The following is a 27614-nucleotide window of genomic DNA, read 5'->3' as shown; positions in this document are numbered from 1 at the left end:
AAGTGAAAAAATCTCTCGAGATTTGTTGGAAGAGCGAGCGACTTTTTCAGAGAAGTATTCCTTTTTTGTCAAGATGATGGCTTTTTTATAGTCATTAAGTAGTGCCTTGTACTTAACGCGAAGAAGAGGACAATAGTGATGCCTCCATTGACGTTCTGATCGTCTAAGATTGAGTTTTAGCTCTTTGAGTTCACTAGTGAACCACCGGTGGGCCTCATGGGGCCGACCAGATTTGATGTTTTTCAAAGGGGCGACGAGATCACAGGAGGCTTCTTCACTAGGGCTCTAACCATGGCCTGCTTCCAGGCAGTCGGGACCACGCCAGATGAAATGGAGACGTTTAAGATGTCCTTAATTATGGGCAGAGTGATTTGAGATGCTGCCATTATTATGTCTGGTGGTGCTGGGTCATTGGGGGAACCAGATTTTACACTCCGGGCTAAGGGCTCAAGAGTAGCCAGCTCTAGTGGAGGGAAGTGTGTTAGTGCGGGTGAGTGATGAATGGAAGTCATGAGGGGACAAGTAGGAGCCGAGGGGGTGAGGTTGTTCGGGGGAAAGGCAGAGTAGATGGTATTTATTTTCTGGTGGAAGAATTCGGCGACATCATTACAATGGGTGATGGATTTATCTGCCTGATCACAGGGGGACTGTTTGGTCAGTTTTTTAATGATTCGGAAAATTTCCTTAGGTTTAGATTTAGCTAGGGAGATTTTCTCCGAAAAGTAAGCGGCTTGGGCCGTTTTTATCAATATTTTGTATTCTCTGATGGCTTTGCGATAGAGATTTTTTTTATCTGAGGAGTAGTCAGCTCGCCAGCTTCTTTCAGATTGTCTGCAGTGGCGTTTCTTGTCTCTAAGATCTTCAGTATACCATGGGGCAGTTTTTTGAACTCGTTTTAGTGTGATTTTTTTTTTGGGAAGAGCCGCGTCTAAAGACTGAGTGATCCAATTGGAATAAGCCAGATTTGCTAGGTTAGGGTTGTCTTTGATCAGAGGGGAATTCTCGGCAAGTATATTAGTCCATTTATCAATTGCGAGGTGGGACCAAGCTCTTGTGAGTCTCGTAATCGGTGTCGATTCAGAGGGTTTCGGTGCAGACCAGCTGATAGGGATCAAAAAATGGTCGGTCCAAGGCAGATGGATGGGTGGTCCTGTTATAAGGCCGAAACAGTTGCTAAAAACCGGGTCCAACAAATGGCCCTTGACATGGGTAGGAGAGGTAACTCTTTGGGTCAATTGTAAAGCTGCCAGGTCTTCTGTTAATTAGGTCTTCTGTTAAATTGGATCTGATTGATGTTTGGTAAAGCATGCCAAAGGAAATTTGATTAATCACAGGAAATTAAGTTGTGATACTCCAGATAAGAGAGAGTTTTTCTATGTAGCTCTTCTGCAACTCTTCAAACCTTGATGGACTGAAATGGAATTACTTGGAGATTTTGACTGCTATGAAGATTCTTTCAATGCATGTAAAGATAGCATTGAATGTACAATTTTTCCAAATTATCTCCAAATGTTCAATGAAGAGATTAACCAAGAAAAAACTATTGCAGCTGAAATTGCTAGAGCTAGTTCACAAGCAAGTCAGAGTTCTGCTCCACCAAGTCAAGATCCACTAGGAGAAGCCATACTTGAAAATGAAGCGACAATAGCAATGAGTGAAGTGGAAACTGTGATGCAGCAAGCTCAAAAGGACAATATTGATTTGGAAAATTTGGAGGAACGTCTGGATACTGAACAGAAAGAAACATATCACCAAGTTACACAACAGATGCAACATGGATTACTGCATGAAAAGAATGATTGCCAATGTACATAATTTAGACCTATCCTTATGTACATCAGTGGACAAGCTGGAATGGGGAAAAGTTTCTTGATTACATTTTGTCAAGTTATCTACAGAAAGCAACGGATTCACATTTGTCTTGTGTTGTAACTGCTCCAACTGGGTTAGCAGCACACAACATTAAAGGGATTACATTACATTCTCTACTTATGTTACCAGTAGAACATGAAAATAAGTTGGAATACCACAAGCTATCTTGAGAAGTTTCAAGAGTACTGAAGAAAATGAAACTTCTGGTAATTGATGAAGTAAGCATGGTCTCAAACTTAATGCTTGCATTTGTACATTTGCGGATGCAGCAGATTTTAAAACCAAATTATGATGTTTTATTTGAAGGAAAACATGTAATTGTATTTGGTGATCTACTACAACTCACACCTGTGAAAGGCCAACCAGTTTTTAAAACCCTTCTTCATAAAGACACTAAAAACTCTTTGGGAAGTATTGGAAACGTGAACATTTGGAGTTATTTTGAATATAAGGAACTTATCAAGAACATGCAACAAGCAAATGATGAAAATTATGGAAATATTCTTCAAAATAATAGAATTGGTGTCTTAACAAAGGATGAAAAAAATGCTTTAGAAAGCCGACTACTAAGAAACTTGTTTCCAAAAGAAAATGTTGCAGCTGAAACAATCTGCCGAAGAATTGCAGAAAAGAAATCGATACACTGAAACACTGCTCTACATTCAATGAAGAACTGTTGAAACTGGAGAATGGACCCATAATGAAAATGGTAGCTATTGATAAAATAGAACATGAAGGACAAACTATTCTTTTGTCAGAGAAATTGCAGTTAAAATTAGACTCTTTGGAAAAATCAATATCTAAGACTGCTGGTTTGGAAAATACCTTATATGTATCTCTAAACTGCCGGGTAATATTAGAGCATAATTTAGATGTTGAGAATGGAATAGCAAATGGAGCAATGGGAAAGGTTGTTGACTTTGTTAGTTATGCAAATACAGATGGGATTGAATTTTTGAAGATTAAATTTGATCAGATTAAAGAGGTGAAAAAGATTGGACGCTGTTCTGTTCGTTTCTTGTTTCTAAAAGATTTGTCTGTTCATAGAAAAAAGTATCTTCTTTGCCTAGCTTATGCAGTGACTATTCATAAATCTCAAGGCTTAAGTGTAGACAGTGCTTTGGTACATTTTGGACGTTCTGTGTTTAAGGAGGGTATGGCATATGTTGCATTGTCTCAAGTAAGAACGTTATCCGGATTGTTTTCGATTAAAGAAACGGTTAGTGCGGATATAAATTGTGTAAAAGAGTACAATAGGTTAAGAAGACTCTATGCTCCTAGTTTAATTGAATATCCTATTTATGAAAAACGTTTGATACGTTCAAAATGAAAATATGAATGAATGAATGAAATGAATGAAATTAGTTTTATAGAGCGCACATAGCTGCTCTGAGGCGTCCAAGCGCTAAGATTACCACTGAGGCGAAGATTGCTTGAGAGAAGGATATCTACCCAACTATTGATTAATGAACAGGAGCGTTTACAGCTGTTTGTGGAATGAGATGAGATCGGGGTTGGACCTTAGATGCTGGGGAAGAGCATTCCACAACTTGGCCACATTATAGGAAAAAGAGCGGCCTCCCGATCTTGATTTCTTTATTTTAGGAACAATAGCCAAGTTGGCATTGGTTGAGCGCAGCTGTCTGGCAGGATGATAGGGTGTAATGAGAGGTAGATTGATTACTGGGCCTAAAGACCAAAAGGCCTGATGTGCAATACAGAGGGATTTAAAGTTGACTCTTTCCCTAACGGGGAGCCAGTGCAGTCTCCTTAGGCCGGACTTTACTGATGATCTGCGGGGGATTTGTAAAAGAGTCCGTGCGGCGCAATTTTGTATCAACTGCAATTTGCGCAGAGTATAGTCAGGGGCTCCCAGGTATAAAGCATTCCCGAAATCCAACCGTGATTGGATCAGGCCCAGAACCACGGTCTTTCTTGCTTCGAAGGGGAGTAGGGGGAGGATCTTTCTGATGACTCTGAGGATGCCGAAAAAGATGGCAGATAATCTTATTGCCTGCTGGTCAAATGACAGGGACGTATCCAGCCAGATACCAAGGCTCTTAATGATATCTTTGGGTGCCGGGGCAGGTCCTAAGCAGGGTGGCCAAAGAGTATCGATAGAAGATGGTGCGAGTCGACCCAAGAGCATGAGCTCAGTCTTGTCTCCGTTGAGTTTGAGACAAGACTTGGTCATCCAGCTCTTAACCATCTCCAGACAGCCTGCAAGATCTATGCCCGCTAAGGAGCCCCCTTCCTGCGCCAGAGAGACCACCAGCTGAGTATCGTCCGCGTAGGTAATGATCTTAATGCCATACGGACGGATGATCTCAGCCAGTGGCCTCATGTAGACGTTAAAAACCGTCGGGCTCAACGAGGATCCCTGCGGGACTCCACATCCCAGAGGCTTACTGGTGGAGGTGACATTGCCCTCATATACCTGGAAGGATCTATCATTCAGGTAGGACCTGAACCACTCCAGGGCTTTGTCAGATATTCCGGTATCCAGGAGACGCTGCAAGAGAATATCGTGGTTAACGGTATCAAATGCAGCGCTCAGATCGAGGAGGATGACTGCCACCGATCCTCCCTGATCTAAGATCCTCCTGGACTCCTCTGTGACAGCCAGTAATGCAGTCTCGGTCCCATGCTTGGGCCGGAAACCTGTCTGGGAGGCATCGAGCAGCTGGTTTTGTTCAAGAAAAGTTGTTAATAGACCATTTATTTATTTCTCCAAGATTTTAGCTGCCCAGGGCAGCAGGGAGATTGGGCGAAAGTTGTTAGGATTCTTGGTGTCCAAGTTGGGTTTTTTAACAAGGGCCCTCACCATGGCCTGTTTCCAAGCCACTGGGACTGTGCTGGTGGAGATCGAGGTGTTAAGTACTACTAGCAGTGTAGGAAGGATGGTCTGTATAGCAGAGACTAAAATATGTGGAGGTGCTGGGTCCCTAGGGGAGCCTGATTTCACCTTACGCATGAGGGAGGTGAGTTGGTCCGCATCCATCTGGGGAAATTCCACCAACACTGGGGGGCAGTTGAATTTGTTTTCTTGTGGGGGACATAAAGGTGTCTCCTTCGATCTAGTCTGCTCTGAGGATGGAAAGGAGGTGTAGATGAGATTGATTTTTTGGAAGAAGAAATCAGCCAGCTCTTCACAACGGAGCCGAGGATTTTCGTCAATAAGTGGAGGCGTTGAGAGGTAATGAGACTTTTAACAATTTTGTAAATCTCCTTGGAACTGGAGCTGGCCTCTGCAATTTTATGTGAATAATACAGGGATTGCGCGCCCTTTATGTCTTTTTTATATGCTCTAATGGCCTATCTTTAAATAATTTTGTCTGATCCGGCATATCCTAGTTGCCATTTACGCTCTAATCTCTTGCAGTAGCACTTTTTCTCCCATAGCTCATTCGAGTACCAGGGAGCGGACATCCTAGATCTTTTTAAGACAGTTTTCTTCATGGGGAGCGTGGCATTTAGAGAGTTTGTTATCCATTCATTAAACATTTCATTGGCCAGTGATGGAGTCTGACCAACTGAGGGAATTGAGTTTTGTAACTCATGAGTCCACTGAACCAACGGGATTTTAGACTAATTGCGTGTTTCTCGTACTGTCGGTGTAAGGGACGAGAGCTTGTCAGTTTTCCATACTAACGGAATTAATGCATGGTCTGTCCAGGGGAGTGCTATAGGGGGGCATGCCTTCAAATTAGGGCAGTTGCTAAACACCGGATCCAACAAATGACCTTTGGTGTGCGTGGGGAATGAAACCAGCTGGGGCAGCTGTAGAGCAGAAAAATCTCCAATTAATTTATTGGCGATAGAGTCATTAGATTAATCGAAATGGATGTTAAGATCGCCTAATAACGTAAAATTGGAGGGCGAAAAAGCAAGGTCAGCGACCAGCGGTGGCAGAGACTAGTGAAACTGTTTGGCTGGGCCCGGTGGGCGATATACAAGTGCTCCTGAGAGACTTGTATTGGGGGAGAATTCCAGGGAGAAAGATAGGCTTTCGCAGTCCGTGAAGGGGTTAGGGGTACAGCGACAAGTGAAACAGTCTCTAAAAATGATTGCTAAGCCACCCCCCCTTCCATTTACGCGGTCCTGTCTCACAATTTGGTAACCCTGCCCCAAGATTTGAACCAACTCAGGGTCAGATTGCGGAGTCAGCCATGTCTCGGTGAGCAAAAGTGCGTCAGGTTTTCTCTCATCAAGTAGCAATGATAGTTCTGTGCAGTGCCTTGGCAATGACCTTCAGTTTAAGAGGAACATTCTAAATAGTTGTTGTTTGTGTGTGTAGAGCTTTGGAAGGAGATGTATATTACAGTGCCTGCACTGAGTGGGTAGGTCCAGGGGGGGGTACTTATGTACGCAGGACAAATTTACCTGTGAATTGATATCTCGTAACTCTGTGGATGTACATCTCCTGATATTTTTAATGGGAGAGATAGGGGTTGTGGCCCCTGGTCCCGGCCCGTCGCGGACGGGCGCAGACGGGCTCGCCTTAGGCGCGCCTTTGGCGCGCAAACGGTGTGCCCGCTGCGCTTGTCCGCTGCGCTTCCTGAAGTTACACATTTTTATATGTGCAGGAGGACGACCAGGGGGGGTGTGGCCTCAAAAAGGGGTGTGGCCAGCGGTCTCGCCGGTGATGGCGGCGGGGTGTTTGTTTCTGCACAGAGTCCCGTGTCAGCGCTAGATCCGCTGCACGTTGAAAGGCAGGAGCGTGTAACCCCGAGTGAAGCAAGGTGATGAATCAGGTAGGTTTACAGATAAAATACATAAATTTAAAATTAGTCACAAGCTTAGCCTACTCCCGGCTTTCTGCCACAGGAGGAATGGTGTCTAACGGCGCTCGCAATCGGCGTCGTTAAGCAGAGTGGGCGGGGCCTCAAAAAGGGGCGTGGCCAGTGGTCTCGCCGGTGATGGCGGCGGGGTGTTTGTTTCTGCACAGAGTCCCGTGTCAGTGCTAGATCCGCTACACGTTGAAAGGCAGGAGCGTGTAACCCCGAGTGAAGCAAGGTGATGAATCAGGTAGGTTTACAGATAAAATACATAAATTTAAAATTAGTCACAAGCTTAGCCTACTCCCAGCTTTCCGCCTCAGGAGGAATGGTGTCTAACGGCGCTCGCAATCGGCGTCGTTAAGTAGAGTGGGCGGGGCGGGGCCTCAAAAAGGGGCGTGGCCAGCAGTCTCGCCGGTGATGGCGGCGGGGTGTTTGTTTCTGCACAGAGTCCCGTGTCAGCGCTAGATCCGCTGCACGTTGAAAGGCAGGAGCGTGTAACCCCGAGTGAAGCAAGGTGATGAATCAGGTAGGTTTACAGATAAAATACATACATTTAAAATTAGTCACAAGCTTAGCCTACTCCCGGCTTTCCGCCTCAGCAGGAATGGTGTATATGATAAAGATTTTACTGAGGTTGCAAAGAAAAGAAGAATTGAAAAAAATGATGAGTCTGGAAAGAAAATAGAAGAGAACACCGTTGCTAATATCCTATATCAGTTTGAAAATAGTTCAGGTATTACTGCTATGCTAATGTAATCGTCAACGTTGTGTTTTTTTTTTAGAAAATCTACATCATGCAATTATGGAAAATCGAGAAAAAAGATTTTGTTCTTTGTTACATTATATTTTTGAGAAGTTGAAAACTGATAAAACGAAAGTCCATACTGCTTCTGATGTGCGGAATCTTTTGGATATATGTTCTGGATCTTCACAATTTACACAGAATGTACAGCAAGATGCTCAGGAATTTCTTATGTTTTTGCTTGCAGTATTAGAAGATGAAGTCATACAAATTGAAAAATCTGTTTGGACTACAGATGGGATCATAGATATGACAGCTGTTCATTTTCATCTACTACTAAAATAGACACTGAACAATTCATATATTTGAGAATGTCAGGTTTGAAAACAGTGTCTTTCAATGATTTAGTGAAATTAGCTAATCAACATATGGAATGTACTCAGTGCAAATCAGAAATGATGTCACATTAATTATACAAAGATGTGGACAATATATTATTTTAATGCTGCAACGTTGTAGAGCAGATGGAACAAAAGTGGAAACCAAAATTAACAATGTTGTGGCAGGTCAAGTTTCAATTTCAGGAAAACTTTTAAAAAAGTGGCTATTGTTTTCCACAATGGAACTACTTCAACATCTGGACACTACACTGTATATTTAAAATGCAGTAAAGGATGGACACTATGTAAAGATGCACATTTATAGTGTACATATCGGTTGCCTAATGAATTACCAAATTCATATTTAATATTTTTTATGCAAAAATTCTGAGAAGATTTAATTTCACAAACATCATTCGGCCTATTGGGAAGGTGTTAATACGAATTCAGAAGTTTATTTTGGATATCCTCAATGCAAATGTTTTCAGAAACATCATTTGGCCGTTGGAAAGAAGTTCAGAATTACGGTTTAAATCATTGATTCTGTTTTTTTCATATTGCATTTTAAAAAATATGTTCGAAAGAAGGTGCTCACATATGTAATCTCTGTGTTATATACAATGTTTTTAAGGAAGTTCATTTGTGAAAATGGAAATAGATGATTGAGTTTGTAGTAGATATTTTCAAGATAGATGTGGTCTTTTATAACAATCTTATTGATTGTCATTTTTTGCCCGGTGTCACCTGATGATCAAAATTGAAATCACTGTGTATGGTGAAATTCAATAGATTCTGAAGAAAGCAAAAAAAGGCAAATTGAATATGTGATGTAATTGTATACTTATGTTGTTTTGTAAAAAGTTTAAAATTATGTGTAATAACAGAATTTTTTTCTTCTCTTTTACAGACCTTATTACTAATGTTTAAAATATTTTAAATTTGCATTAAAAAATAAGTGATTATATATTACTATTAATTTGATATCTATTTGGAAGCAGGTAAGATTAATTCATCCAGGTACTACCCTTGCAGTCTATCAAAGACACTGCCACTCCCCATGCCCATCTCCAGTCACCCAGCCAGTAATATATACTATTGCAATCTGTCCACTAATACCCATGCACTTATAAATACACCATGCACTCTCTTTACAGCACTATAATCATCTAGTTACTAGTCACGTACTTATGGAATGGCCTAATTATACATATAAGTACGGTTACAATATTCTGTACACTATCCATACAGACCTCTAACTACCTATATACTATTAAGACACTCCTCTAAATATGCAGTTATTACCCATGCAGTGTAGAAATCCTCCTGTGAGTCTGATGCACTTCTCCAATCACCCATCCAGGCAATACGTAAGCACTTATAAATTCCCAATGCACTCTGTTTGCAGCACTGTAATTATTCCAGTTAAAAGTCATGTACTTATGGAATGGAGTAACTACTTACACAAGTATTTGCTATTATTATTAATAGTAGCTTTCAGGGAGGATATAGTTAGAAATTAGCCTTTAGAAAACCTTTGAAATTCACTGAAAAACCATAGGTTTCAGGGATGGTATAGTTACAAATTAGCACTTAAAAACCTTTGAAATTCACTGACAAAACCATAGGTTTCAGGGAAGTTATAGTTACAAATTAGCATTTAAAAAACCTTTGAAATTCACTGACAAAAGCATAGGTTTCAGGGACATTATAGTTAGTAGAACATTTCACTCATACAAAACCATAGAAATTCAGCTGTTATAGTTAGTTGACCTAACTATAACTCGCGCCCCCACAATGCACTGCTGATGACGTCACGTATTACATCATTCTTGACATGGTCAGTGACATCACTGATGACATCACTGATGGCATCTCATATGACATCACTGATGACATCATCCACGTGACAATCTGATGCACCTCCTCAAACCCTAACATAACCTTTGGTACACCCCCTGTAAAATACAGAGTACCATTTTCAAAACCATCGAGACACCAATACCAGTTACTAGAAAGGCACTCACTAAATCCTAGGCCTAAAGACACATGCACTCATTCCCCCATACAACCATTCATACATGTAGTCACTGATCAATACAACACTATCATATGCACTCATACACCTGTACAGACACTCAAACACCACCACTCATCCTAGTCAGTCATGCACTCATCATACTCAGTCACGCAAAGAATCAACCATAGTTCCATTTACTCACCTACACAGTTATACACACACCACCTCATGTATTCATACAGATACTAACGCATACTTACTCTCTTATATAATCACTAATACAAGTATACACTCATCCATACAGTCAATCCCACAATTACTGACTATCACATATAGTCATTTATATACTCCAACTCGCACATATACTGCCTTTTACTTTTGTACTTACTTGGACATCTACCATTGAGACATCCATTCACTCACCAACACATCCATACACACACTCACCCATACAACTGTTACAACATGCACTCTTAAAGTCATACACCCAGTCAATCAACCACTCACACATCTATGCACGGAGTCACACACCCTCCACCCAACCACACACACACTCCGTCTCCCATGCAATTACGCAGGCAACTAATCAATAATCCATTTTGACACCTGTGGAGCTACTGACCAACTAATGCAGCAGGTTATACAACAGAAAGACTGATACAGACATTCACACAGTTTAGTCACTAACCCATGTACTCAGTAAGACATATTTAATCACTCACTAAACCAGTGAGTCACACACCTACTAAATCCTCCATTTACTTATTGCGAGGGACAGAAAAAAGGTCAGGTCTGACATTGATGCTTCTTCACCTTGAACAACAAAAACGTATACCCTCCATCACCAAATGCAGTGCTCAGCAGGAACTAATCAGCAGCCCCTGTGAAAGTCTTTATGGAATTTCTAAAAGTAGTCCGGTTTCCATCCTCCTTAATTCAATGTCTAGGTCTATATCCTGCAGCCACAGGAATGCAGGCAACACACTTCCACTGTCCCCAACCTCATCTTGTGCATGCTAAACCAGGGACATTCGAAATGAATCCCACTTTAATATTATGAGTCACACTTTAAGGGTGAACTTCAAAAGGCATCTGCTCCAGCACAGGCATAATCTCCTTTTCAATGCTTGCATTATGTACCAGGTATATTCTCTCACATTATTATGATCATGATTTACTGCTTCCTTCAAACACAGCCAGAGATCTTAATATTTCCATATATATGACTCCAGCCATTACTTTACACTTCCAACCCTTAAGCTGATCAGCTGTTTCTACTGACACAGTGGTCTGGCAGTAGCTTTGCTGTGGATAGGCCGTTCGCCTGAGTCTGATGCCTTTTAAAAGGTACTTAAAATAGCACTATCTTGTGCAAACTTTGTTGTTTCTTTCTACAGTTTTGCTTCCTCAGGTTGAATGCTATCTCTCAAAACCTCCACTATATTCTTATAACTCTGAATATAAGTGCTTGTGCTGTGCTTGTGAAATCTCTTGTAAATAAAATGAATCTCAAAATGGGCTTAGAGCATGCCCATTACTTACCTTTATTTACCACTGGTTGGCTCCCATGTCACTCTTGTTTCCTTGCTTTCTATTAGTCAGCACTCTTCCTGGACTCCAGCTTCCTCATCCTGGGCTTGGAGTGCTTGGAGTCTCCACCCATGCCGTGGAGCTTGGACCAAGTACTGCTTCCTGTGGCAAGTGTACTTCCACTGGCCGCATTCTTCCCAAGGTACTTTTTTTAAAAACTTTTACACGTGTACTTTCTAAGAGTGCATGTGTCTGCAGTCTGTCCTCCCAACCCCGCTGCCTGTGCTTTTCCTGACTCCCTCCCTCTACCAATGGTCTTGCCCAAGCCTCCCTTACCCACATCCATGTGTACAGATTGCCTGTCCTGCTCTACTCCTCCTCTCACTATACATCATCCTCCATGCTTCCTCTAGCCATCCCATCTGCCAAAAACAAGAGAATGGGAACTTGCACCATACGGTATAACAGTGGATGCTGTAGAGATCATGCCTACAGCTGAAATACTGCTTCTTGCATTTTGTTTTTTAGGCATGGGAAGATTAAGTGATTTGCCCATAATCAGTGGATGTTGAGCCTACAACGAGGTGGAAGAATGAAGACATGAAAACATGCATTGTTAGCACTTAACGTGAAAGCTCACTCTAATCTCCAAAGACCCTTGAATACCCACCCCCTTCTGCTTGATCATGTTAAGTGCATACAATAAATGTGTTCATGTCTTTATTGGGCTAACAAAAACGTGATCATAAAAAGCCCAAACTTACAAGGCCCCACAGACCCAAAGCCTTTTCATATGCCAGAAAGCTTGAACTACCCTCTGTAGTTATGGTGTGTGGTACTGCAGAAGCACATCTGCCGTTTTTAGGGGCTGTGATGTGGTGTGTTCTAAAGTGGCTTGTGTCCGTTGAGATTCATGAGTTGTGGGTGATCCGTGTCCATGTGATCTGTGATCTGTGTTACCTGTAAACCTTTATTGCTATATCTGGAATGTGCGTTATCTGTGTTGTGTGTATTGTGTGCACCACGTTAATATTTGTGATATGTGGTCTGTGTTGTGTTAATGTTTGTGATATGTAGTCTGTGTTGTGTTGTGTGTGCACAGTGTGGATTTTCACCCACCTCCCACCCTTCTCCCGGTCTCTGATGTGTTCCTCCCCTCCACAAACACCCCTAAGCTTTTCTTTTTTTGCATGTTGCACAGCATCGCAGGATGCTGTGCAACGTGGCTTAAAGGTAATAAAAGAACTATGATGCAGTCGACGCCGGCCGTATCATATCGCTATTTTTTATTTTATGTAAAGTAAACATTGACAAAGCCAATAGATTTGCCAAAGGTGAAACGTATTGCCGTTGCCAATGCTTGTTTTTTTATATAGACCCTCTTGTTACTTTCCATCCTCTGCAAGCCTCCTTTCTCTGAGTACATGCTATCCTATGCCACGTGCTTGCCTTAATATCTATTGTTGTATTTCTGTAAATTGTTCACACTCCATTTCAAAGATCACAACCTATGCCTTCCTTGAATGCATACCCTAGCAATCTAGCAATACTTCCATGGACGTCCATTCACCAAAATGCCTGGAGTGGGGAAGTGAAAGAATGATGATGGATTCAACCCAGATCTGTGACTGGGGGTGAGTGTCTGAAAAGTTGCAGCGCTCAGTCCATCATCTACTTGTGTTTGCTTTTGAGTAGCGGAAGTGACATCACACACCATTCGACCTTTACTTTGACTCACAAATGCATGCTTACACATACTAACACATTCACATACTCTTGCGCACATAAACACATTCTCACCCACAGGCATACATACAACATACATTTAACAACATTTTTTATTTACCTTAGCTTCCAGTCAAGGTCGTATTCCAGCTAATGTACTCCATTTTTTATTACACTAATTGTGAATAATATTATTCGCAATTTGTATAATAACAATATTGACAGAAACCAGGCAAGTGGGGCTCCAACCAGTGCCTATTAGGTAGAGCTGCCCCTGTGTTCCAGCCACAGATTTTGCCACCTCTGAGGCCAGGGGTCGCAAAAGTAGTACCAGGGGTAGCAAGGGGAAAGCTGGGGGTCGCAGCTGCCACCACTGGCGACCCCTAAATGACATCCATGAATACCTCATCTACTCTGGCTCCTTTGTTAATCCCACCAAACATCTGCATTAGCTCATATTTCTCTCCATTCATGATCACACCTAACTCCTTAAATGTGCCACAATCAAATTTGAGTAAGTTCATGGTACAGTTTCCTTGCAAGCACAAGAGTAATCCCAGTAACTAACAATAACCACTGGATTAACAACTAACTGGGGGTTTGGAAGCAGCGTTCTGCCTGATGCAAAGCACTTGAAATTCTCACCGGGGGAAAAAGAGCTATATAAATCCAATTACAATCTAATACAATGCAAACCACGGTGCATGTGTCTTTGTCAGTGCTCACTGAGGCCAGAGACTTCCCATGCAATACAGGCACAATTAGAACCACATATTTGCCAAGTGCATTGCCTCAGGGGGCCAGATTCGGAGAAGCAAAAACCGGAACAGGTTTAGACATAAAAGTATGATGAAAGCCTGGCCTGTCCTGTTTATTTGCATAGCCCTGTAAACGTGTGTTTGTGTGTGTGTATATATATATTTATATAAAATTTGCTTGACCTTCGTACCAAAAACCGTGTGTGACGTACTGAAAATAAAGAAAAGTTTCAGGATAGTCTCTGAATACCCTGACTGTCTGGGGAAATCCGGGACGTCTGCTCACCCTACCTATAAAATATAAGCCAACATTTTAGACGAGAAAAGTGAGAGATTAAAAAAAAAATATCAGTAAAATATATTTCTCCTATTGAAGCAGAGGCAATTTCAGACAGGAAACAGTCAAAATAAAGCCATTTTTGGCTTAAAAAATCGGGAGTCTATTGGCATGTATTCATGTTTCCGCAAAGTGGTTCCCATGTACAGCACTCCAATAGCTTTAGGTCGAGTTGGCGTTTGATAAAAACTGCAACAACAAAACACGTGGCACATTGTGCCACCTCATAGTCTCACTCCCCAAATTACGTGTGAAATGGCTCAATTGGAACTCGCTATTCTGGTATCTGCCCTCCATTGGCTGCTGCTCTATGGCACAAGCATGTAACGCATGTCACTCAGGTCAGGTCTCCTCTTCTGCTCTCCTGCCTCCGGCAGGAACAGGAAGCAGGCAGCCAGGCTTCCAGTCTCACACCTCATCCAATCACAACGCTCAGTGGCGTCACTAGAGGGTGGGGCGGTGCGGACCGCACCGGGTGACACCATCACATGGGGTGACACCAAAATGCAAAATAATGGGACCCACGCCATGCCCGCGGATCAGCCTGCACGGGGGAGCCCCGCGTCCGGAGCCCAGGCAGGGACACCACAGCATGGCATCCATAGGGGACTTCGACCCGGTGACCACCAGCATGCCGGTCACCAAGATCGAGAACACCGTGTCCTGCAGGCAAGACCCCCGTGCAGCTCACCCTCAAACACACCCCCTGACTCCCCCATGAAGCGGGCCCCTCACATGCACACACCCCCATCACTCCCCCCCAGAGATATAAACTGCCCAGCACCCTCCCACATGGCCCCCGGCCGTCATCTGCTCGTCTCAGCGATGTTTACTTTCGTCATCAGAGCTGCGTCCTTCCCTCAAATTTGTGGCCGGGAGGCTGCCGCACGCACCTGTTGGCAGGGGCCACAGGGCGGCGGGCAGAGGGCTTCTCCCAGCCGGCACAGGCCCACTTCCCTTGAAGCAGGGACATCATCCTTCCTGCCTGCCTGCCTCCCTCTCCCCTCCTCCCCATAACCTGGAACGGAAAACTCCAGGCTCTGGGCCTAGCAACCAGACAGCAGGCCGCAGACAACACCACCCCCCTGAACAGGGCTACACGCGCCCCTCCCTAGTGCCACACACCCGCCACCCTCTTCACCACTGAGGGAGATATTCCTGGCCTTCCTTCCAGAGGAAGGTTACAGGGAAGGCAGAAACAAATGCATATAATAAGGGCAGCAGAATCGGTGTGCGTCTGCCCGCATGGGGGAGCCCCGCGCCCGGATCGTAGGCAGGGACAGCATGGCATCCATAGGGGACTGCGACCCGGGGACCACCAGCATGCCGGCCACCAAGGGCAAGATCACTGTGTCCTGCAGGTAAGACCCCTGTGCAGCTGACCGTCACACGCACCCCCTGACTCCCCCGTGCAGTGAACCACTCACACGCATGCACCCCCAGGGTGATAAAACATTAGAGCAGGCTGGCAGTGCAGTAGGAAGGAGACATTGTGAGAGAAGAGTTTGCGGTGTTTGGGTGAGTGCAGTGGGGTCTGCTGGTCAACAGTTACAAGAATGACAGTGCCCTGGGGTGTGGTGTGCCTAGAAGGCAGTATAAGTCATTGGGAGTTGTGCAATACATAAGCAGAAAAGTTATTCAAGAGCGCTGGGCAGGTAGTAGTAGTAGTAGTTAGTTAAAGTATGCATTATTACACCACGGCTGTGCAGTACGGAGAGTGCGGGTAAGGTTACTTACAGTACAAGTGTAGAGTTTGCTGGAGGGTGTACAGTGGCGTCACTAGCAGGGTGCGGGGGTGCGGACCGCACGGGTGACACCATGTGTTACCGCACTGGGTGACACCAACCCTAGTGACGCCGCTGACAACGCTACAAGCAGTGTTGTGATTAGTCGGGACACCGCCCAGCCATGGGCTAATAGCCCGGCCTTGTTCTTCATGTCAGCTGCATTGCAGCCTGCATGGAGAAGGGCAGAGGACCATTATGTGATATATCAAGGACCCCCTGGTAAGGATAAAGTTCCTGGGTCAGGGAAATTAGTTTAATGCGAAGGTATCAACCCAGGCCAAATTACAAGACAAACACTGGCTATTTAAAGACAAAAATTATGCAAAAAATTATGAACTATAACACAGAAAAATATACTGTTGTAAAAAGTTTTTTTTTAATTATATTGATAAAAATAGCTTAAACACATACATCATGTATACAAGATAAATTGATACAATAAAAAGATTTTTGTTAATGATAAAAATGAAACATTTGTTTTAAAAAAGGCTCGAGGGAGTTCTATATGTTATTAGCGTGGCTTTAGTCTGTCGACGTGTTTCGACACGTCGTAGTGTCTTCCTCAGGACAATATTTTTTGCAGACAAATTTTCTAAAAAGAACAAAACATCTTTAGCTTTTCTCAACATATCGTACATTGTGTTATAGTGCATTATTCTGTTATATTTTATCTAAAAAATGAACGTTTTCTTTAATTTCAGGTATTCTTTTTTTAGCCAGGTACAAAAGTCTGATCAATGATTTTTCCACTGAAGAAAGCCAAAAGAGCGGTACTGACAGGAGTCTAAGAACACAATCCCTATAGTTAAGCTTGGCATCAGAAAGCGATTATACATATATCTAGAATTTTTCAATACATCTGATAAAGGCAGTGTAACGGGGTGTACAGGAGATCGCCTGAGGGTGGCTCGTCCCCACCGCCTACCAGTCCCATAATGCATCAGGGAGATCGGGAGTCTGTGGCGGTACACCGCAATGCTCGTTTACCACAACCCCCTCTCTCTCTTCCCTCCCCACAGGACATTGAGGCGGGGGTTACAGATACCTCGGAGGAGGATAAATGGCCCTTTAAATCGTGGAAGGAGGCGGAGTGGGAGGAGCCGGCATACTACGCGTTTCCGTCAAAAGGAGTTGGCCTGGAAACCCAGGTGTGCTTGTTCACCCGGAGGTCGGAAGAGAAGAGCGTTTGGAGTGCGGAGGTTCAGGAGAAGACGGAGTCGAGAGGAGACGAGATCGAGAGGAGAAGAACATCGGAGGAAGGAGCTGAGAATACCGGAGGTGAAAGAGAGCGGCGAGGAACATCAGAGGCCGGGGGAGAAGAGGAGAAGAGGCACCTGCAGGGAGCAAAGTCGGCGTCTGCCAAGGACGGAGAGAAGCCAGGAGGCCACCGTTCCCGCGAGCCGCCCAGCCACTCACCCAGGGGAGGTGCGTGGCTAACCCAGGTGCGTGACCGATTGCGGGGCTGGGTAGATGGTAGAGGTACTCTAGGTACCAAACCACGGGAAGCCTAACATCCCGGTTCCCTTTTCCCTGTGCACTTGACCCTACCCCCACTTTAGTACACACTTGTACCATAGAGCACCGGTGAATCCTCTCACTCCCTTCCCTTGTGAAAGTTACATTGAACGGAGATCTCACGGCCCCTTTGTTTCTCTTTGCCTTTTCGGGGGAGCCACACGTCCCGCCGCGACGGACTCTGAGGAAGAAGAACCGGCCCCTCAGAGTCCCGAAGGATTCCGCAAGAAGGAGAAGGCCCGCCACCGTAGACGCAGTAGAAGCAGGTCCCCGCGGCGACCCCATCACAGGAGAGCAAACTGTACTGATCAATTGCTTGCATCAATAAAACCCTCTTTAACACCAGCCCGCTTGTTGCCCCTAACTGCCCCCTTACCGGCGCCCCATGCAACAGGCAGTTAAACACATGTTTAGTTAGTAAATAACGTGTAGATGCAGATAGTAACATTTTAAGGCTTTCCATCATAATCAGGCTTTCTATCATGTTCAAATGCAAATAGTCATATCTTTGGATTTTTACATCGTACTTAAAAAAGAGAGAGAGAAAAGTGATAGAAGAAGTTAAGTTGTTAGAGGTATAAAACCATATTTCTATTTCTTGTAACTGGTGTATCTCCTAAGGATGGTCTGCTTACGAGTTTACATATTCCCTAATATCTATTGTAAAATCATTCTACATTTATTAATTTGTAAAATATTATTAATAGAAACGACCTATTTTGTATCTGCTTCCAGTAGACACTTTTTCCGTTCAGTATAAATTTAAAAAGTAACTCACCATTATATATAGGATGAACTCAAAATCACTCAGATAGCTGTAATTTCTGCAATATCAGGTTAAAAAACAGTCGATATTCATCAAGCCTGAAAGGTCATAGTGAAAAAACAATTGGATATTATTTGTTTACTCATGATTGTTCTTTTTTTCCAATCGCTTGTTAATACATATTAGTCTCATGATCCTAACTTTCATTGACTACTTTGTTTCCATATTCTTTTTTTGTTACAACCAGTTATCCTTTGTTCTATTACTTTTTATTTTATCACCTAATGAGATTGGAAGCATTTTTTACCTGGAGTGGCTTCTTATATGCCATTCAGTCTTCACAACAACCACGAAGAATGAGGCACCTCAAAAGACTCTTTATTTCGGTATGTGAAATCAACAAAAACAAAATTGTATCTGTAGCTATTCCATCATGTCGCTATATACTACTCCAAAGTGGAATTCCTAATTTGCATAAACGCGATGTAATATTTGCATATTCATGCATTAGCTTTTTTTGAAGATTTCACTGCTCACTTCTCATTCTTCGTTTCAGAGATATATAACCACTTTTTTCTTTTAAAACCAAAGTTCTATAATAGAAGAAATATTGGAACATGGAGTCAGGGTTTAGAAAAAACGTTATCAAATAGAGTTTTGAAGATTAAATTCCTGGTTTCTCACCGCCACGAATGATGTTTTAGCTTTGAGGTCGTGTAAAATGCTGATACTGGAGGAAAAACTCAGGACGTCATGATAAGTCTGGATGTTACCCCTTACACCTAGACCATAAAAACCGATGTTTACAGTCTTTTAGTTTTAAAGATATTTCTTTAAATAGTTTTGCATGGAAAAAAGCAGGGGGTCTTCTTACCTTTTGGAATTACGCTATAGATATATAAATGATGATTTTCTATTGTTGATTTTATAGTGTGAGACTACAGCAGATTAGCTGAGTCTATCTTTTGGCGTATGGCTGGCAGGGGACAATCTTTATAAGCTTCAAGATGTGAAGACATTAAGATGCGAAGACGTTCCCCAAGCGAGGGTTTTGAGAAATCTAAGACAGTAAGACAACAACAAATTAACATTGTCTTAGTATTCTAAAGTTTTAAGGAAAGAGAAAAATAATTATTCTCTCTTTCTGTTTGTTATTTATATAGCGTTTCCCCGGTCTTAGTGCGCTTACCTCTAAGGATTCTCCTGCTCTAGTACTTCTGGCGTCTGCTGGCTGGTTCGAAAAGCAAAGGGATTTGCAAGCCACTTCTCCATTGGTATTTATACAGAAGTGTTGTGATGTCATAATTTCAAAGCCCTGCCCCTATTTAAAGGAGAAGCGTTTGTATGGTTGACCTATTCCCTCACATCGTGTTTGGATTTATAGTATGCTTATACTTATTGTTTACAAACCAATACATAGATTTCTCATACTCATGGTTTACAAACAAAAAATATTGATTCAGACATATACAGAATTTACATCTTTAATCTGCATTGTATTCATGTAGAATATATTATATCTAAATGTATTCTCTTATGTTTCTTTTGTCTTGCTTATAAGTTCCTGTCTATGATTAAGACTTGCTACACAGTTGTTACACTTTAGACTTGCTATACAGTTATTTATTTTTTAAGTTATGGCATTTTCCCAGGGCAAATCTTGGTTCAAACCATGTTCAAATGTGCCAAGGGTAAAGATCCAAAATACCTCCCTCTTTTTCCTTATTTTTTCGCCTCCTTTGTCGTTTGGTATATGAATCTTTTCTAGAATACGCCACTTCAGTTCCTCGGGGGCGTGTCTATGTTCCACAAAATGATTTACCAGTGGCGCTGTCAGTTTCCTAGTTTTAATTGCTGATCTGTGTTCAGTTAGTCGGGTTTTCACGGCTCTTGCTGTCTCTCCTACATATCCCAGATTACAAGGGCATGTAATTAAATAGAAAATATTTTGCGTGTTGCATGTCCATAATTCTTTAGCTTTGATTTTAATGTTGTTAAATGTCATGACTTCTCCAGTGAGAATACTGTTGCATGACTTGCAAGAGCCGCAGCGGGAGGTGCCTTTTACTGCATTTGTACTTTCAAAAGACCTCTGTAGGAAAGGTGGGTTCTCTGTTTATTTAGAAAAACGAGAGCCGACAATTTGGTCCTTCAAATTTTTATTTCGCCTATGTGCATACATCGGTTTAGCTATCTTTTGTTGGTTGTTGTTTAAGTTCAGTAAATGCCAGTTTGAATTGATTATTTGTCTGACAGTTGAGTCTAATGTTGAGTGTTTGGTTACACATACTAATTAGGGGTCTGCTTTCTGTTTTTGTGAATTAAGGAGTGCATCTCGGTCATAGAACCTGACTCTTTTGTAGGCCTCTCTGACCAAGCGACGAGGGTATCCTCTGTGGAGGAATTTTTGTTTCATGGTTTCAGATTGAATTTAGAAATCTCTAAGGTTGGTGCAGTTGCGCCTGACCCTTAGGAACTGCGAAAAGGGGATACTGTCTTTTTGACATCTTGGGTGGTAGCTTTTAAAGTGCAGTAGAGTATTTCTTGCGGTGGGTTTTGTATATAGGTCCACTTCTAAGAGGCCTTTGTTGTTTCTGATGTAGATGTCTAAAAACTCCACTTTTGTTCTACTAGTGTGGGCAGTGAATCGGAGATTCTCATCCGCCTGATTCAGCCACAGGAGGAATTCTTTTAAAGTCTGTTCCCCATTGGTCCATACAAAAAAGATATCATCTATGTATCGGTACCAATGGGAAACAGACTCAAAAAAAGGGAGCCACCTCATTGAAGATGTTCTTGGTCTCAAACAGAATCATATATATATTCGCTATTGAGGGAGCCATAGAGGCTCCCATACTGACTCCCTTTATTTGTAGGAACAGTTGTTCCCCAAATTCAAAGAAGTTTTCTTTCAATACCAGTGTCAGGCATTCTTTGATAAAATTATTGGAGCAAGGGATCTGATGTTTATTAATGAACCACATTGTTGCTTCAATGGCTCCTGCTTGTGGGATGTTGCTATAAAGCGACTCAATATCTAGAGTAACTAGAATGTCCCTATGTTCATTGAAATGTAAACTCTCAATTTTCTTTATAATGTCGCCTGTATCTTTAACATATGATGGTGAAAGTGAGATGTAAGGGCGAAGTATGTTATCTAAATATTTGGAGATTGTTTCAAGGGGCGTGCCTATTGTTGATACAATAGGACGGTAGGGGGGGTCTTCTTGATTTTTATGGATTTTCGGTAATCCATAGATACAGGATACCTTTTTGTCTGATGAATTTAAGAATTCAAATTCCTTCTTATTAATGATCCCTGTAGCATGAGCTTTAATTGTTATTTTGTTAATAGTTTTCACTATTCTTTCTGTAGGGTTCAGTCAGATTTTTTAATAAAAAATAGGGTCATCTAGCATCTTCATCATGTTGGTTTCGTAAATGATGCTGTCGATCAAGACTATACCACCTCCCTTGTCGCTACTTTTTACAGTGACTGTTTTGTCATTCTTAAGCCTAATCATTGATTCATGTTCTTCCTTGGTAGTGTTGTATCTGGGTTTAGGAACAAACCTTAAGGCCTGGTCTAATTTTCGTAGAACCACTTTCTCAAAAATAGCTACTTCTTGGCCTACCTGATCTAAGGAGGGAGTGAATGTTGATGGCAATGTCACTATATTAGGAGCTATGTTGTCTATTTCCATGGGATCATTTTCAGCAAAGAATATCCTGATATAGTTCAAATATATTGACTTGTGCATGGGGGACAAAGGACAAACCCTTAGGTAAAAGAGAGAGGTCTGAAGGAGCCAGATTGTGTGAGGATAGATTAAATATTGGGATTACATCCCGTTCCTCCAATATTGCTTGCTCCTTGTTTCCAGGTATTGCTGAGGTTCCTGGGCATACTGATGGTTCTGATAGTTGCCCCTTGTTGTGTTCTGGAATCTGACTCTTCGGCGTCCTGCAGGTAAGACCCCTGTGCAGCTGACCGTCACACGCACCCCCTGACTCCCCCGTGCAGTGAACCACTCACACGCATGCACCCCCAGGGTGATAAAACATTAGAGCAGGCTGGCAGTGCAGTAGGAAGGAGACATTGTGAGAGAAGAGTTTGCAGTGTTTGGGTGAGTGCAGTGGGGGCTGCTGGTCAACAGTTACAAGAATGACAGTGCCCTGGGGTGTGGTGTGCCTAGAAGGCAGTATAAGTCATCGGGAGTTGTGCAATACATAAGCAGAAAAGTTATTCAAGAGCGCTGGGCAGGTAGTAGTAGTAGTAGTTAGTTAAAGTTTGCATTATTACACCACGGCTGTGCAGTACGGAGAGTGCGGGTAAGGTTACTAACAGTACAAGTGTAGAGTTTGCTGGAGGGTGTACAGTGGCGTCACTAGCAGGGTGCGGGGGTGTGGACCGCACGGGTGACACCATGTGTTACCGCACTGGGTGACACCAACCCTAGTGACGCCGCTGACAACGCTACAAGCAGTGTTGTGATTAGTCGGGACACCGCCCAGCCATGGGCTAATAGCCCGGCCTTGTTCTTCATGTCAGCTGCACTCAGGAGTGGGCACACAACTCCTCCCCTGCCCAGCCCTGCTCGTTGAGCAGCCAACCCGCCCGGAACCAAATCCTTATGCTTTCTCACAGTGCGAGAAGCAGACATAAAATGGTAGTTATTGCCATTTTATGTTTCTACTTCTCTCACTGCGAGAAAGCAGTGAGGCGACACTCCTGCGCCCTAGTGTAGTAGCCGCCCCTAGTTTCCTCATTGTCGTCTGCTTGTGCGTCTCTTAGCACTTGGGTAACAGAGTCAAGCCACAAACCTTTAAAACCAAGCTGCATTGCCCACTTGATGGCACCGACTTTCTCACTTTTCCCTCCCTTGGGCCCTCCAAAGTTTTCTTCTGAAGCCCTTCTAGTGTCTCATTATAAGACAGTTATTGGGCAAAACATGCAACCTTAACCAAGTTTTTTTTATATTGCCACCAAGGTCACATTAGTGAAGAATATGAAACTGGTTAGAGGCCTTTCATGAGCACACCAAGCACAGGAAATATTTAAGGTCCTTCCAAGACTCTTACATTGTTGAACAAAGGGTCATTTCTTAATATGACCTTTAAATACGGGCATGAGTGTTGTTTGGCTTTCAAAAGTGTCACTCAAATTGTTATACAGTAGATCTGCGAATAATTCAAGGTCACACTTTAGTACACTTCAAACATAGAAATGTGACACACAAGCCAAGTTAATACGCGGATTTATGACTAAACATGCATTTTGTTGAATTGATGTCCACGCACATACTTTTTAGCTGGATAAATGGGACTCCAAATCACAGCATTCTTTGCGCTGCAGACTGAAAACAGGCACCTGCTGAAAGTCTCTCGTGACACGAGGCCCTCTGCCCGCATCGCGGGGATGTGTAAGGCAGGACGGTGACCCCATTGTGCAGAAGGGGGGCGGTTAGGGAACGCAGGAGCTTTGATGCTAGACTGCCAGAGCCGACTCACTTCGCGCTCCGGTGACATAAACATCCCCAAGCACCTCCCCTCCCTCGCCCACTGTAATTGTGTCTGAACAGCGGCGTTAATCTCCCGTCAGGTAATTACAGCCCCACAGAATGTTGACACAGTCATTAAGGAAAATGACTGCCAAGGCGTTCATTAACGCCGGCGGCAGAACCTATCCGCTCGGGCCCGGCCCTCCCTGCTCAGTACGTTCCCTCTGGCCTTGCTTCAGCGCCGGGAGCAGTGGCTGGCTGCGGCGGCCGGGGTAACCGAGACTGCCAGTGGACGCTGCTGAGGCGGGGGCTCCGACGGCCGGGGTAACCGAGACTGCCAGTGGACGCAGCTGAGGCGGGGGCATTCCTGCCCTGATAATGACCGCACCGGGACTGTAAACGCTCGACAGATGCCCACTGAGCTCCCATTAGCGGATAAAATGCGGAGTTATGGAATATGACCCTGAGGCAATTGGCCTTTCGTTTAATAAAACACAATAACACTTCCACAGAAATAAGGTCGACTCTGCCGGGTCTCTGTCATCCGGTGATATTTTCTGATTGCATTATAAATATTTACTTAACTTGGGAAATGCGTGTGTGCCCAGAGGCGTTTTCAGGGCCATGTTGCATTCAGGACAGCACTGGACAGTGTTCGCATTTGGAACACTATTAGAACTTTGCCTTGGTGCTCAGACTCAGTTTGGGAAAGTTTGAAATAGGAAACACGTAGGCCTAGATGGCCGCTGGTCTTGTGACTTCCCCTCAAAGCAAGAGCAGATCAGATAACCTTATCGATTACTGGTGAGTGGACAACGCAGGGCACATTGTGACAGTCACAGCAGGCAGAGAGCTGAATTACTTACTAGGACAGCCATGGTTGTGCGTAAAGAATGTCAATAAAATAATAAATGGCAAAAAGCATCGTGGGCTAATATATCATTATAAAGATATGTCCCATTGAATGTAGATTTCTAGTATTAACTACAAAGGGGTGATGCCAGTAGCAGCTGGCAGGCAATGAGGGTGGAGGGGCACGAGTGGGTGGGGGTGGCGGGCGGGGCGAGCTCGGGACAAAATAAAATAGGGAAAAAAACACTTACCTCTTTTGCTATCTGCATTTTTTCCACTGCTTCTCTGGGAGTCCTGGAGCCAGGAAGCACCCAGGCTTCCCACAGCCAATCACAACGCTGCAATGCAGCGCTGTGATTGGGTCCCTTAAGCCAATCACAATGCTGCAATGCGACATTGGTTGGTCTGAGAGCCGTGGCTCGGCGCTCAGATTGGGACTGCAGGCCTTTGCATGTTACCCACGAGGCTGTGTAATTCAGCCTGGTAGGGAACATACAAAATGTGCATGACTTGTTCGGCTTGCCAAACGGTCACGCACACTTGGAGTGTGCAAACCACTCCTCCCCCTGTGCCTCCAGCCTTGCCCCGCCCTAACCCAGCCCGAACCTGAAAAAAAGAAAACAGTAATTACGTTGTTATCGTTTTCTTTTTCCTGCTCAAAGAGCAGTGGGGCGACGCTCCTCCACCTTAGCGGAGGAACCACCCCTGGGTGATGCAATGTATGTAGTTCACAGTATGCTGGTACCTACCACTGTGGTAACAGCTAGAGCTGAATATGAGCTTTTCCTCTCCATTTGGGGAATCTCACAAGTGGACTTTATAGTGCCTCATGGCTGTGGTTACATAAGATGCCCCACAACCATCTATATGAACCTCTGCATGGGTCAACATGGTGGTGGGGGTGCATTTTGCTTGAAGTATGTTTATTTTTCATACTTAAGAGTCAAAAGCGCTTATTAAGACTACAGTGGTCCATTGGCACGCCATAGTTGCAGTGGCAGTCCGACAACCCCCGCACTACAGGACCGCCCTCAGTATTACTACTGTGGTGTTCGGACCTCCACGAGACCACCAGCACCGCCAGGATAAACATGATCAACAAATGGGCCAGCCGTCTTTCACTGGGAAACATATGCTGGCGTATTTGAGTTACCTCACTGCCTTCCTTTTCAAGACGGTGAGCCCGCCATGAAAAGGGGAGCAGTGAGGAAACTAAAGGTGCCTCTGTGCATGGGGGTGCATGCAGGAGGGCAATTTGTGTGCCACCCTGTATGTCTGCACCCCCAGTTCCAGCACGGAAAGAAACACACAACATGGTCCATTTCTTTCAGTGCTGGAACATGTTTTGGCAGCCTTTCTAAGGCTCACATATGAGCCTTAGATAGGCAGAGCTGTGGGACCACCAAAGCACCGTCCACCAGATTAAGTTGTGAACTGGAAGGCAGAGTGACTACGAGTTTGGCTGTCTCGCAGTGGGGCCTGGCGTTGCGGCCAGCTCCAAGACCATCAAACTTGTAATAAGGACCAAAGTCTTCGTATATTGGGCACTTAAATTTCTGGATGATATCTGGGCTCTTAGAAGTTACTCAGACATCCATTTGTTTCAAAAAGACCTTAGGGGAAACAACTAAATGAAACCCTGCTCCCCAGTCAACCACACACTCCATTGCTGAGAGTTCACCGAAGTAGGAATGCAAAGGGTTGGACAGGCCTATAGGGCAAGCAGGGAATGACCAAGAGGCTGGTCTGAGAGGTCGGAGCGAGGGCTGGTTTTTTTGGTTGGTTGTGGGCCTGTATTATGGTCTGCTGTGCCGATTTTTACTGCTGAGTGAAGATTGTTCACTTCTTATGGCCGGGCTCATACTGGTAAATTCAATGATATTATAACAAATATTGCCTGCAGCATGCTGACATCCACACAATCCTCTATACCTTGCACAACACTTGTACAGCATGTTTGAACATGTTCACAATTTCCCCAATTTGCACACGTGGGCTTTCTAATTACCTTTTTTAATATTGCGAAATTTTATATGGATTTAAAAACTCTAGAATAGGAAATTCAGCTGCCTGAAGGATTAGATTATGTGACCAAATTGCAGAATTCTTTGAAAATAGAATTGCAGATCTAAAAAAAGATTTCACAGAAAAAATCCTGTTGTCTAGTGAAGCACAAACTTTAGGTACCAGAATAGAACTCACATGCTTCAAAGAGATCAGTCTTGAACAGTCTAGGCAAGCTATTATCTCCTGCAAGTCAGGCTCACCCTTTGATCACTGCCCCCAAAAAATATTGCACACACTTTTGGATATAATAAACCCAACTATAAAGCAAATTATCAAGTGCTCCTTTAAGTTATCAAGTGTACCAGACAACTGGAAGATTGCGGCTGTAAACGCTCTACAAAAATAGAAAATTCGGGACCTCACCACACTCTCCAACCTCAGACCTATCTCATTGCTACCGTGTCTGAGCAAAATAGCGGAGAAGGTGGCAAACAGACAACTGAATGATTTTTTGCAGCAAGAAAATCTTTTACATCCTAAACAATCTGGTTTTAGATCTGGCCACTCAACAGAATCAGTGCTGCTCCACACAACTGAAACACTAAAGTTTGGCCTAGATCAGGGCACGGATGCGGTACTTATTCTGTTAGACTTATCGGCTGCTTTTGATATGGTGTCTCACGATATACTGAGAGATATGCTGGCAAATAGTGGCATTACAAAAAAGGCACTCGCCTGGCTATCATCTTTTCTAGCCCTTACAGTTACAAATTTACAGAAAGACAGCTGTCATCAGGGGTCCCTCAGAGCTCGTCCCTGAGCCCGACTTTATTAAATCTTTATATGACACCCCTGCTTACCTTGATGGACACTTTCCACATTGAATCTATTTCATATGCAAACGATACACAGCTAATTCTTCCACTAGCCAAGAATTCCACAGTGGAGGAAAGATTTATTTCATCACTGTCTAACTGCAGTCATGGACTGGATGAAACTCAACCATCTCAAATGTAACAGCCAAAAAACGTAAATCATGCTATT

This window comes from Lissotriton helveticus, chromosome 1_1 (assembly GCF_964261635.1).
Source record: "Lissotriton helveticus chromosome 1_1, aLisHel1.1, whole genome shotgun sequence".
Classification (NCBI taxonomy): Eukaryota; Metazoa; Chordata; class Amphibia; order Caudata; family Salamandridae; genus Lissotriton; species Lissotriton helveticus.
The sequence above is the reverse complement of the archived record's forward strand: the minus strand, read 5'-3'. Positions refer to the sequence as shown.